Source organism: Giraffa tippelskirchi, chromosome Y (assembly GCF_054371585.1).
Source record: "Giraffa tippelskirchi isolate mGirTip1 chromosome Y, T2T-mGirTip1v1.2.pri, whole genome shotgun sequence".
NCBI lineage: Eukaryota > Metazoa > Chordata > Mammalia > Artiodactyla > Giraffidae > Giraffa > Giraffa tippelskirchi.
The window spans coordinates 1,351,935-1,366,293 of NC_137290.1; positions in this window are offsets into that span (position 1 = coordinate 1,351,935).

Sequence of the window (14,359 nt, forward strand, 5' to 3'; positions counted from 1 at the left end):
AGACCTTTGCACCTTGATGCCTGCAGAAAGGCTGTTAGGAAAGTGACCCCAATAGAAGCGGCTTAACAGACAAAGGCTGGGACTTCCCGTGTGGTCCAGTGGGTAAGAAACCGCCTGCCACAATCTGGCGGGGCTTCCCCTGGTGGCTCAGGCAGTAAAGAACCTGCTTGCAATGCGGGAGACCTGGGTTCGATCCCTGCATTGGGAAGATCCCCTGGAGAAGCGGACGGCAACCCACTCCAGTATTCTTGCCTGGAGAATCCCATGCACAGAGGAGTCTGGCGGGCTACACAGTGGGGTTGCAAAGAGTCGGACAGGACTGAGTGAGTGATTGCATTGCATTGCCAGAGCCTAGAGGGGTGCGATCGGATGGGAGGTGGGAGGGAGGTTCAAGAGGGATGGGACAGCGTAGAGCTGTGGCTGATTCACGTGGAGGTGTGGTGGGAGCCGACACAGTGCTGTAAAGGGGCTATCCTCCGATTAAAGGTAAACACATTTATGTTTAAAAAACAATATTATAAAGGAACTCTCCTCTCGTTAAACATGAACAAATGTATGTTTAAAAAAGCAATATTATAAAGGAACTAACCTCTGACTAAATAAACAGATTTATAAAAAACAATATTGTAGAAGAACTACCCTCTGATTAAAAATAAACAGATTTATTAAAAAAAAATATTGTAAAGGAAGTAGCCTCTGATTACAAATAAACAAATTTATTTTTGAAAATACAATATTGCAAAGGAACTATTCTCTGATTAAAAATAAACACATTTATTTTAAAAAAAACAATGTTATAAAGGAACTATCCTCATTAAAAATAAACAAGTGTATTTTTTAAAAAAGCAATATTATAAAGGAACTAATCTCTGACTAAAAACAGATTTATAAAAAACAATATTGTAAAGGGACTGACCTCTGACTAAAAATAAACAGATTTATTAAAAAAAATATTGTAAAGGAACTAGCCTCTGATTACAAATAAACAGATTTATAAAAAACAATATTGTAAAGGAACTATCCTCTGATTAAAAGTAAACAGATTTATTAAAAAAAAATATTGTAAAGGAAGTAGCCTCTGATTACAAATAAACAAATTTATTTTTTAAAATGCAATATTGTAAAGGAACTATTCTCTGATTAAAAATAAGCAGATTTATTTAAAAAAAATATTGTAAAGGAACTATCCTCTGATTACAAATAAACAGATTTATTTATAAAAATATATTGTAAAGGACCTATCCTCTGAATAAAAATAAACAATTTTATTTTTTAAAAAAATTGTAAAGGAACTACCCTCTGGTTAAAAATAAGCAAATTTATTAAACCAAACAAGAATCGGCCTGCCACTACAGGAGACCCGGTTCGATCCCTGGTCCAGGGAGATCCCACGGGCCGTGGAGTCACTCAGCACAAGCACCCCAAGGACTGAGCCCACGAGCCGCGCCTCCCGAGCCTGTGTCCCCGGGGCCCGCGCTCTGAACCAAGAGAAGCCACCGCAAGGGTGAAGCCCGCAGACCACGGCTGGAGAGCGGCCCCCGCCCGCGACAACGCGAGGACGCCTGCATGCAGCGACGGAGACCCCGTCCAGCCGAAAAGAACCTTTTTATAAAAGAGCGCAAGCCCAGGGCAGCGGCCAGCCCAGGGCAGGCGGGGGATGTCTCGGGGAGCAGGCAACGTGAGCGTGGCGGCTGGGGACACTCCAGGGCCGCTTTCGGGACCGGGGACCGCGGGGGAGCTCCCTCTGCTCGCGGGGCCCCACCCAAGGCCTCACTTCCTCTTTTGCTCCCCACTGAGCCGGTCACAACAGACAGCGTCGCCCACAGCATCCTCTTGAGGGCTTTCCTGGTGGCTCAGCTGGTAAACAATCCACCTGAACGCAGGACACCTGGGTTCCATCCCTGGGTCGGGAAGTCCCCTTGCAGAAGGAAACTGCAACCCACTCCAGTACTCTTGCCTGGAGAATCCCATGGACAGAGGAGCCTGACAGGCTACAATCCGTGGGGTCGCAAAGAGTCGGACAGGACCGATGGACTAACAGACACGCATGCTCTTTGAGCCGTGAATCCTGCTTCCTCTTCAATGGTCAATGCAATCCATCACTTCCCCTCTGGGGAACGCCTTGGATCGCCACCTCAGCCCCTGCTGGAGCCCCCAGGAAGCATGTAGAGCCCCCGACACCTCAACAAGTGTTCGTCACATCAGTTCAGTTCAGTCGCTCAGTCGTGTCCGACTCTTTGCGACCCCATGGACTGCAGCACGCCAGGCCTCCCTGTCCATCACCATCTCCCAGAGTTTACTCAAACTCATGTCCATTGAGTCGGTGATGCCATCCAACCATCTCATCCTCTGTCGTCCCCTTCTCCCGCCTTCAATCTTTCCCAGCATCAGGGTCTTTTCCAATGAGTCATCTCCTTGCATCCAGTAGCTAAAGGATTGGAGCTTCAGCATCAGTCCTTCCAATGAACACCCAGGACTGATCTCCTTTAGGATGGACTGGATGGATCTCCTTGCAGTCCAGGGGACTCTCAGGAGTCTTCTCCAACACCACAGTTCAAAAGCATCGATTCTTCAGCGCTCAGCTTTCAGTTGCTCCTTAGAAGAAAACCTATGACCAGCCTAGACAGCATTTTAAAAAGCAGAGACATCACTTACCTGACAAAGGTCCATCTGGTCAAAGCTCTGGTTTTTCCAGGACTCACGTAAGGATGTGAGAGTTGGACTGTAAAGAAAGTTCATCACATAGAGACGCCTTATATTCTGTTGAAGATTTGGTCCTCTGCCGTCTCTTCCACGGGATTCAAAGTCCCCGGTGTGTCCAGAGAAAACCTAGTGCTGATGTAACGCAGCCCTGGGCACTGAGTCCGGCGGCCTCTTCTGCGGGGTGACCTTCCCCAGACCCGTGAACGGTCCCGGTTCTCCGCACCTTCCCGCCTTTATCAACCGACACCTCGTGGGCACCTCCTCCTCTGTGCCCCGTCGGCATCCACTGGGACAGCCGGAGTCTCCCTGGGAGCCCCTTCCTGCCCGCCGACCCCCTCTGCCTCTTTGGGTGACACCGAGAAACTCCAGAATGGGCCCAGGTTCCTCTCTCAGGGGTGTGTGTGGGAGCCCCCGACACACACACAAATGTAAAGGTCCTTGGAAGAATCGGAGGTGGAACTGGTACCCGCTCAGTCATCTCTGACTCTTTGCGACGCCGTGGACTGTAGCCCGCCAGGCTCCTCTGTCCATGGGATGCTCCAGGCAAGGATACTGGAGTGGGTTGCCATTCCCTGCTCCAGGGGATCTTCCCAACCCAGGGATCGAACCCAGGTCTCCCACATTGCAGGCGGATTCTTTGTCAGCTGAGCCACCAGGGAAGCCGAACCTCCACCAAAATGCACCCCCCCACCCAGACATCGCCCATTTCATTCTCTTCTTCCTGCCAGTGAGTCACCCCCGGCGGCCGCAGCCATTTCCTGAGACACAGACCCTCGTCTTGCTGACGAAGCACTGTCTCCTGAGTGGGGTTCCCCTGCTCACCCACCCCGCCAGGCTCAGCCCACGGCATGACATTTTTGCATGAGTCACTCAAATTCCTGGGCGTTTACATTCCTGTCTGCAAACACACACTTGTACATTCACTGCCTCCCACCCAGCCACCGGGCACACGACTTCTCGCCCTTTGATTGCCAAACTGTGGCGGGCGATGGGGAGCTGGTTGTCTATGCTGCCCACAGGGTGCCCACAGACATGTCCTAACTGTCCCTGAAAGAGGGGTCAAAGGGTTTGGTGTCTGCTAGAAACCGGGCATTCACAGCCACACCCGCTGAGTTTGCCTGGTGGCTGGCAGGGCAGCTGAACGGACCACCGATGCCAGGAGACTCTGGGAAAGTTGGGAAGGGGAGGGGCTGGGGATGGCGTTGCCCCCGGCCCAGGAAACTGCATTTTCAGTTCTGGGGCATCTCAGCTCTTTTTTTTCCATCAGCCAGTGGGCACAAGGGTGTGTTTGCCTCTGGCCGTTCCCAGGGTAGCACCCCACCACGTGCTAAGAGAGACAGCCCACAGGCCAGGGGACCCACTTTTTCAGAGAAGCCTGTGTATTCTTTTTTCCCCTGTGGTGCCCATTAACTTAGAGACACAACACAGAACACAGCACTACGGAGTTTGCTTGTAGGTGGGTCAGCAATTTTAATGAGACATTGTTTGCTCCTTGGAAGGAAAGCTATGACCGAGCTAGACAGCAGATTCAAAAGCAGAGACATCACTTTGCTGACCAAGGTCTGTAGACTCAAAGATACGGTTTTTCCAGTGGTCATGTATGGATGTGAGAGCTGGACCATAAAGAAAGCTGAGCGGCAAAGAATTGGTGCTTTCGAAGTGTGGTGTTGGAGAAGACTCTTGAGAGTCCCTTGGACTGCAAGGAGATCCAGCCAGTCCATCCTAAAGGCGATCAGTCCTGGGTGTTCATTGGAAGGACTGATGTTGAAGCTGAAACTCCAATACTTAGGCCACAAGATGCGAAGAGTTGACTCATTTGAAAAGACCCTGATGCTGGGAAAGATTGAGGGCAGGAGGAGGAGGGGACGACAGAGGATGAGATGGCTGGATGGCATCACTGACTCAATGGAGATGAGTTTGGGTGGACTCCGGGAGTTGGTGATGGACAAGGAGGCCTGGCGTGCTGCAGTCCATGGGGTCGCAAAGAGTCGGACACGACTGAGTGATTGAACAACAACATCTCATCTATTTAGGAAAGCTGTAGCTACAGATATACGTCTCTGCGGTGGGCAGAGACGTAAAGACGGGATGATGGAGAGAGATAGAAATGCCACACCGGGCGGAACACACACACTATTTTTCCTCTCCAGGGTCTGTGTTGTTGTTGTTGTTTTTTTTTTTTTAATATCCATGGCAATGATATGTAGCTTTCACAACATTAATCTGGTACCCTGTCTAAGCTGTTTGCCATCCCCTCACTTACAACACCTGCCACAGTGCAGGAGATCTTGCTAATCTTCAACACTTTGTTCTTTGTGGTTACAGAAAAGCCAGATTTAGGGCTGCAGGAAGTCTCCATGGAGAAGGCGAAAACAAAACATCGGAGAGCAGAGGAGTCAGCAGGCGGTCCCGGTGCTGAGCCAGGCGGAGCCCGGGTTTCCGCCAGGGAGGGGGCGGTGGGGAGGCCCCTGGGTGTTGTTTTTGTTTTGTTTTCTTTGTTTCTCTGCTGCTTTTGTAAGCTCTGTTTTGCTTTCCACTTGGTTCTGAAGCAAGCAAACAAACCCTGCACTATATACTTTCGTTTGCCCTGACCCCGCCCGAGAGAAGGGTGTTCCTCTTAGAGCAATAACTGTGTTACTTTCACACCAGGATCGGAGTGAGGAAACTAGCATTTTCCCCTGAGACACACTGACTTAATTTATGGTTTAAAACTTTCCTTAAAGAAAATTTTATAGTATACTGGAGTGTAGTTGATTAACAATGCTGTGTTAGTTTCTGCTGTACGGCAAAGTGACTCAGTTATACGTACACAGGAATCTATTTTTCTTTTTTTTTTTATATTCTTTTACCATGTAGCTTATTACAGATCATTGACTAGACTTCCCTGTGATATACAGTAGGTCCTTGCATCCGTGCCAAGTCGCTTGAGTCATGTCTGACTCTCTGCGACCCCATGGACTGTAGCCCACCAGGCTCCTCTGTCCGTGAGATTCTCCCGGCAAGAATACTGGAGTGGGTTGCCATGCCCTCCTCCAGGGGAATCTTCCTGACTCAGGGATCGAACCTGAGTCTCTTATGTCTCCTCAACTGGCAGGCGGGTTCTTTATCACTAATACCACCTGGAAAGCCCACAGTAGATCCTTGTTGATTATTTTATATATATAGTGAAGGACGGACTTCCCTGGTTGCTCAGCTGGTAAAGAATCCACCTGCAATGTGGGAGACCCAGGCTCAATCCCTGTGTCGGGAAGATCCCCTGGAGAAGGGAAAGGCTACCCACTCCAGTATTCTGGTCTGGAGAAATCCATGGACTGTATAGGCCCTGGGGTTGCAAAGAGTCGGACACAACTGAGCGGCTTTCACTTTCATAGCTTCTGTGGTAGCTCAGACGGTAAAGACTCTGCCTGCAATGAGGGAGACCCTGGTTCGATCCCTGAGTCAGGAAGATCCTCTGGAGAAGGGCATGGCAACCACTCCAGTATTCTTGCCGGGAGAATCCCACGGACAGAGGAGCCTGGAGGGCTACAGTCCATGGGGTCGCAGAGAGTCGGACACGAGTGAATGATTGAACTGCCACAACAGCACAAACCAGCATGACCCTCTAAAGCAATTAGACTCCAATTAAAACTAAAGTTTAAAAAACTAGTTAAAACAAATATCGTACCTAACACCATCTGAGATGCCAATAAACATTTGCATTAATGTAGAAAAAAAAATCAGGGTTCTCCAAGGGAGGAAAACAGGGGGTGTGTGGGGTCGGACCCCCCAAGAAGCAGACACTGAGGCTTGCTCTCCAGGGAGGACTCCCTCTGGGCTCAGGACTGACCGGCGGGGACTTCTGGGCGCTGAGTCACTCCTGGGGAGGTCACCAGACACGCCCCCGGCCGCCGAGGTGACAGCAGGTCACGGGGAGTCCAGGCCCGTCCAGCTGACTGCCCAAAAGGACACAGCGTTCCAGCAACGCCAGCCTCCGGGAGCAGTCGCCAGGCTCCTAAGTGGAGCGCCCAGACTCCGGGACGACGGAGTTCGAAACTGTGGAAAGGAGCCCAGGAGAGGAGCCCAGCTGCAGGAGCCCAGCTGTTGGTCCTGCAAGACAGTCCCCCTAACTTCTGATCTCAGTCCAAATCCCAGTGGACGCCAGAGCTTCTGAATGAGCCGTTACTGCATTTGAGGTGCCCAAGACCCCTCCTTTGCTGTTCAGTTCAATCACTCGGTCGTGTCTGACTCTCTGCGACCCCGTGGACTGTAGCCCTCCAGGCTCCTCTGTCCGGGGGAGTCTCCTGGCGAAAATCCTGCAGTGGGTTGCCACGTCCTTCTCCACCGTTGCCCTCACTGCGGATGAATTAAATTTGGAAGTCCCCCAGCCCCGTCCCCCCAAGTCCTCAACCTGGCCGGTGTTTTGTTTCGTTTTTTTCTTGGGGGTATCACGGCCCAGGGACGTCCTGATAGGAGCAGACAGGCTAGCTCCAGAGCACGAAGGACTCGTGATTTGTACGTGACTGGTGACTCCAAATGTCTTCCAGATGCTGGACAACCCACGTTGGTTTGTTTGTTTTTAAATCTAATCCATCAAAAAAGTCTACGGGTGTTACTCTTCTCTTTCTGTGGGGTTTGCTTTCTTGAGTCATCAGTTGGTTGCAACTTGGGGACCCTTCCAAGATGTGTGGGAGGCTCCTGATTGTTCTAAGGCCAGGGAGTGTGGAGTTGGGAAAGGGAATTTCAGGGCAGATAAGAAAGGGAGCTGGAGCCATCTCCACGTGTGACTATTAAGGAAAGCTTCCCAGCCGGCTGTCTGCTGCAAACATGGACAGAGAAGGTTCGCTTTGTCCTGGGAAATAAGGAACCTATTTTATGCACTTTGTGTTTCTAATTTTTAATGTTCCTCTTCTATTAATGCTGTATTTTATTCTATTTTATTTAATTCTATTCTATTCTGTAGCTGTTGCTTAGTCACTCAGTCGTGTCCAACTCTTTTGCGACCCCATGGACTGTAGCCCACCAGGCTCCTCTGTCCATGGGATTCTCCAGGCAAGAATACAGGAGGGGGTTGTCATTTCCTTCACCAGGGGATATTCCAGACCCAGGGATCGAACCTATGTCCCCTGCATTGGCAGGGACAATCTCTACCACTGTGCCACCTGGGCAGTGTACTATTTTAAAACTTTTTTTCTATTCTATTAATATTTTATTTAATTCTATTCTATTTTCATTCTATTTATGTTTGCATTCTATTCTCCTTTATTCTTTTTCTTTTACTATTATTTCCTCTTGTTTATTTTATTCCTACTTATTTTATTTTGGCTGACCATCTAAGAATAATTTAAACATCAAAAGAAAGCCATGTGGACATGATTTTATTTGGTCGGGGGCTAGTAACATTCACCCACCCATCCATCCACCCACCCACCCATCCATCCATCCATCCATCAGTCCATCCATCAATCAACCCACCCAACCATCCACCCATCCATCATCTATCCATCCATCCATCAATCAATCCACCCATCCACCCATTCACCCACCCATCCACCCACCCACCCATCCATCCATCATCCATCAGTTAATCCACCCATCTACCCACGTAGCCACCTACCCACTCACCCACCCACCCATCCATCTCTCCATATATCCTTCCTTCCTATCTCCCATCCTTCCTTCCTCTCTTTCCGTATATGTGTGAGATTTCACACAGCCCATCCTTTATCCCCTTCTTCCACGATAAGGAGCTTTGATTTTTTCACGGGTGCAGATACAGTGGCCTTTGTTGATGGTCACCAAGCCTGGGCACCCGACCACCGGCTGTTATGAGTGTTGGCTGTTAGTAGCTCACAGCTGCCCGCTCTTCACCGAACGGTCCTAGCCTGAAGATTATGCCCATACATGTCCTTCCTGGGGTGGGAGGCAGAGCCCTGGCCAATCACTGTCTGTCTTGGTGGACAGAAGCTCGTCTTGCCTTCAGAAGGTACGATCCACGCCCCAGAGTGCCCAGTGGGGTCAGATCAAGCATCAGCCCCAGCAGACAGACACTCTTTGCCCAGCCTCGCATTTTTATCTCCCAGGACTCTACCCCCTGTCACCCATTGGCACAAGAATCCCCATCTCAGATTCAGCTTCTGGCAACCCAACTGGAGCCTCTTCCTTCTCATCACCAATAATTGATATTTTCCACCAACTCCAGGAGGGCACTCTGCTCATATATTTCATGAACTTCAAGCTTCTCACTGTTTCCATGTCCAGAGGTGAGAGGGGAGGTCGGACTTTATCTTATTAAATTCTCATCATATTCCAGGAACTCCTTCCTGAACTAAGTCACACTACAGGGCATTCCCCAAATTTCCACTCTTATAATTTAAAGATACGTTTTGTTGTTGCTCAGTAGCTAAGTCGTGTCCGACTCTGTGTGACCCCCACGGACCGCAGCACACCAGGGTTCCCTGTCCATCACCATCTCCTGGAGCTTTCTCAAACTCACGTCCATTGAATCGGTGATGCCATCCAACCATTTCGTCCTCTGTCGTCCCCTTCTCCTCCTGCCCTCAATCTTTCCCAGCATCAGAGTCTTTTCCAGTGAGTCAGCTCTTTGCGTCAGGTGGCCAAAGGATTGGAGCTTCAGCTTCAGCATCTGTCCTTGCAATGAATATTTAGGACTGATTTCCTTTAGGACTGACTGGTTTGATTGCCTTGCAGTCCATGGGATTCTCAAAAGTTTTCTCCAGCACGACCATAATATGTTTGGTGGTTTAGTTGCTGAGTTGTGTCTGACTCTTGCGACCCCATGGACTCTAGCCCACCAGGCTCTTCTGTCTATGGGATTCTCCAGGCAACAATACTGGAGTGGGTTGCCGTTTCCTCCTCCAGGGGATCTTCCCGACCTATGGATCGAACCCAGGTCTCCTACATTTGCAGGCAAATTCTTTGCCTACTGAGCTATGAGGGAAGCCCATAATATGTTTACCTCCTGTTCAAAAATAATACAGAGCAGAAAATTTAGAGAACAGATACCAAAACCTCCCTCAGCATATACGAACTAATCAATCCCGACGAAAGGTTTCCTGTGTCTTCTGCTACTTTCTCTCCAACCTCTCAGGAGAGTTTCTGTAGAACATGCATTGGCTTAGGCTGTGCCTTTAGGATTTACGAGTATTTGCAAACCATTAAACGATCTTCTGAGAAGCTTTCAAACCGCTGCAGTTTCCAAGTATAGGCTGATTTCCTGTAGCTCCTATAGCTGTTTTGTGTGTGTCTGTGTGTTTCTTTTTAGTATTCTGCTGTCGTAAAGAGTACTCTTGATAGATGGAGGTTGGCATGGAGTGAACGTGTGTGTCTTCCCCAAAATTCACATATGGAAGCCCTGATTCCAAAGGTGACGGTATTAGGAGGTGTGGCGAGATCAGGAGGCAGCTTAGATGAGGAGGCGGGGTTTTAGGAGATTATAGGCCGGTCCCGGGGTAGGATCGATGTCCTTATAAGAGGAAGAGTGGACTTTGACTGTGTGGATCACAACAAACTATGGAAAATTCTGAAAGAGATGGGAATACCAGACCACCTGAACTGCCTCTTGAGAAACCTGTATGCAGATCAGGAAGCAACAGTTAGAACTGGACATGGAACAACAGACTGGTTCCAAATAGGAAAAGGAGTACATCAAGGCTGTATATTGTCACCCTGCTTATTTAACTTATATGCAGAGTACATCATGAGAAATGCTGGGCTGGAAGAAACACAAGCTGGAATCAAGATTGCCAGGAGAAATATCAATAACCTCAGATATGCGGATGACACCACCCTTATGGCAGAAAGTGAAGAAGAACTAAAGAGCCTCTTGATGAAAGTGAGAGAGGGGAGTGAGAAAGTTGGCTTAAAGCTGAACGAGTTCAGAAAACTAAGGTCATGGCATCCGGTCTCATCACTTCATGACAAATAGATGGGGAAACAGTGGAAACAGTGTCAGACTTTATTTTGGGGGGCTCCCAAATCACTGCAGATGGTGATTCCAGCCATGAAATTAAAAGCCGCCTACTCCTTGGAAGGAAAGTTATAACCAACCTAGACAGCATATTAAAAAGCAGAGACGGTAATTTACCAACAAAGGTCTGCCTAAACAACGCTATAGTTTTTCCAGTAGTCATTTATGGATATGAGAGTTGGACTATAAAGAAAGCTGAGGGCAGAAGAATTGATGCTTTTGAACTGTGGTGTTGGAGAGTCCCTTGGACTGGAAGGAGATCCAATCAGTCCATCCTAAACGAGATCAGCCCTGGGTGTTCACTGGAAGGACTGATGTTGAAGCTGAAACTCCAATCCTTTGGCCACCTCATGCGAAGAGCTGAGTCACTGGAAAAGTCCCTGATGCTGGGAAAGATTGAGGGCAGGAGGAGAAGGGGATGACAGAGGATGAGATGGCTGGATGGCATCACCGACTCAATGCACATGGGTTTGGGTAGACTCCGGGAGTTGGTGATGGACAGGGAGGCCTGGCGTGCTGCGATTCATGGGGTCGCAAAGAGTCGGACACGACTGAGCGGCTGAACTGAACTGAAGAAGAAGAGACACCAGAGCCGTCTCTCCAACAGGTGAGGACACAGAGGGAAGGTGGTCCCCCGCAAGCAGATTACAAATGGACCAAAGTCAGATGAAATAGTCGTTAAAAACTGAAGAAATAGATTAGGTCCCAGAATAAGACCGGGAGACACCGAGGGTAACAGTAAAATGTAAAATTGTGTTTCGCATCCATCAAAAATGGTCCGACCTTGGTCACATCCTGTGGTTCAACCAGTATGTATATATCGCATCTGTTACCGGAGTAGGTTCATTCGCCCGACACCCAGCAAGCTGTCAATCCTAAAGGAAATCAACCCTAAATACTCAGTGGAAGGACTGAAGCTGAAGCACCAATCCTTTGGCCGCCTGATGCAAAGAACTGACTCACTGGAAAAGACCCTGAAGCTGGGAAAGATTGAAGGCGGGAGGAGAAGGGGACGAGAGAGGACGAGATGGTTGGATGGCATCACTGATTCGATGGACATGAATAGGAGCAAACTCTGGGAGAAAGTGAAGGACAGACGACCCTCACAGGCTACAGTGCATGAGGTCGAAAGAAGTGAACACGACTTCAAGACTGAGCACAATCAGCAAAAGCAAACCCTGCAATGCTGAGATCTGCATCAGACAAAGTGCTTATTGACAAGAGCTGGACCATTAAGACACGTGAGCGCTGAAGAATGGATGCTTTTGAACTGTGGTGCTGGAGAAGACTCTTGAGAGTCCCTTGGACTGCAAGGAGATCCAACCAGTCCATCCTAAAGGACATCAGTCCTGAATGGTCATTGGAAGGACTGATGCTGAAGCTGAAGCTCCAAGCAACAGATGCAGTCAGAGTCAAACAGGACCGAGCAACTGAACAACCACAACGTTAGCTGAACGCATTGAGCTGACGAGCCCCGTTGCTTGCCTGTTCCCAAATGTGCTCAGTCCCTCTCCTGCTTTGGCTAATGAACTTCACTCCAGTCTCGTGGTGTTTGGATACAAGGCAGGAAGATTTTTCAACTAATTTAATTTTCATTCTGGAAGTTAGAGCCTCTTGGAACCAAAGCATCTGCATGATGTTATGGAAATTTTTTTGTTTTGAACCAAGGAAAGCAGCACTGGAAGAAAAAAAAAAAAAAAGCAAAGTCATCATAATGAATCAGAGAAGTCTTCCAAATGTCTCTCTGGAGAGACATAGAGAAAAAAAACTCCAAGCCTGCCATTCAGAGAGCAACGGTGCCAAAGAAGATGGCTGATGATGGGGACTCAGTCTCTCAGTGATCAAATGCCCTCAGCTTCCAGAAGCTTCTAAAAAGAGAAAAGTGTCAGCGCTGGTGCAGTGCAGGTGTCAGAGGCTGGAGATTTGCCATGTAGGGTCTTTCTTTTGAAGGTACTTGGGATGAAGTGGAAAGTCCCCAGGGAAGGGTCTTTGGAATTTGGCAGGAAGCACATGGTTTCTTTCTTGAGAGGCTGACTTACCTCAAGGTGCTAAAATGGCTGCAGAAGCTCCAGCATCCCTTTCCTACCTAAGAAGGGTCCCAGAAGTCCTCGTGTTTACAACCGCCCAAGGTCCAGTCCATCCATTGGCCTCAAGATTGTGGTAATTGGCAGAGTGAAAAGCGAGAGGCAGAAAAAGATGTACAGAGAAGTTTGCAAGGAGGTGTGGGTCTCTCTGGGCTTCCCAGGTGGCTCAGTGGTAAAGAACTCGCCTGCCAATGTAGGAGATGCAGGTTCGATGCCTGGGTCGGGAAGATCCCCTGGAGAAGGGAATGGCAACTCACTCCAGTCTTCTTGCCTGGAGAATGCCAAGGACAGAGAAGTCTGGCGGGCTACAGTCCCTGGGGGTTGCAAAGAGTCAGACACGCCTGCAGGGACTTAGCATGCACTCATTGCGGTGGTGGTGGGGGAATCCCTGACTGAGCAGTCAATCCACAGTAACCATAAAAAAGGAACACTTTTACAGGCCGTTTTTCTGTCCCCTCCCCGCGACATGATTACATTATGTAACTGCAATCGTGTGTCGGGGTTTCCATCGGCCAAGAAAAAGAACCACCGTTCTCCCAGCCTCCACGGTGTGTTTGCTCAGCTGTCGAGGAGCTGTCGGGGGGGTGTGGGTCATTGCATCTCTCCTGCCAGGTGTGGGTCCCACCCAGGGGAACACGTGTCCGCTGTGTGTACGGGCAGAAGGTAGCGGCAGGACAGCAGTGTGTGTGTGTGTGTGTGTGTGTGTGTGTGTGTGTGTGTGTAGGGGGTGGGGTGGAATGGGAGGAGGAGTCTGAGTCATCCTGAGTAGGCAGGCGTGTGATGGGGAGGGTCTGAGCTGGGGGGCAGGGTGGAATGATGGAACCCTGACTCAGGGCTATTTCTCGGTCTAACCTGCTGTTCTAGAGCCCTGAAGGCAGGCAGAGAGCATTTTAAGCTCAGAGCTTCACTTCCCGGGTAGTAAAGAACCTGCCAATGCAGGAGAGTGGGTTTGATCCCTGGGTGGGGAAGATTCCTCTGGAGGAGGGCATGGCAACCCACTCCAGTATAATTGCCTGGAGCATCCCATGGACAGAGCAGCCTGGCGGGGCTACAGTCCATGGGGTCGCAGAGAGTCGGACATGACTGAAGCGACTCAGCACCCACCTAAGCTTGGGACAGGGCGAGGGGACCACACTGCAGCTGTGGCTGGTAACTGTCTCCCGAAAGGTCCCTCCCCACCCCCAAACTGGGCGCCAGCTGCCTGGAATGGGTAAGAAGGCACGGTGGCCTGCACCTCCCCATTCCTGCCTTTGTGGGGCAGACGCTTAGGGAGTGCAAAGAACCTGCAAACGAGGTTCTTGGCCAGTCTGGGAAGTAAGGATCAAGTCGTGTCCGACTCTGTGTGACCCCATGGGCTGTAGCCCCACCAGGCTCCTCTGTCCATGGGATCCTCCAGGCAAGGATATTGGAGTGGATTGCCATGCTCTCCTCCAGGGGATCTTCCCGACCCAGGGATCGAACCCACGTCTCCTGCAGAGGCAGGCGGGTTCTTTACCGCTAAGGTCACCTGGGAAGCCCCAGGGGCGTCCGCCCTGCGCCCTTAAAAGCTTCACCCACGTTCTGCGCTGTGCTGGTCCAGCCTGGACTCTGGGGCTGCGGCGTCCAA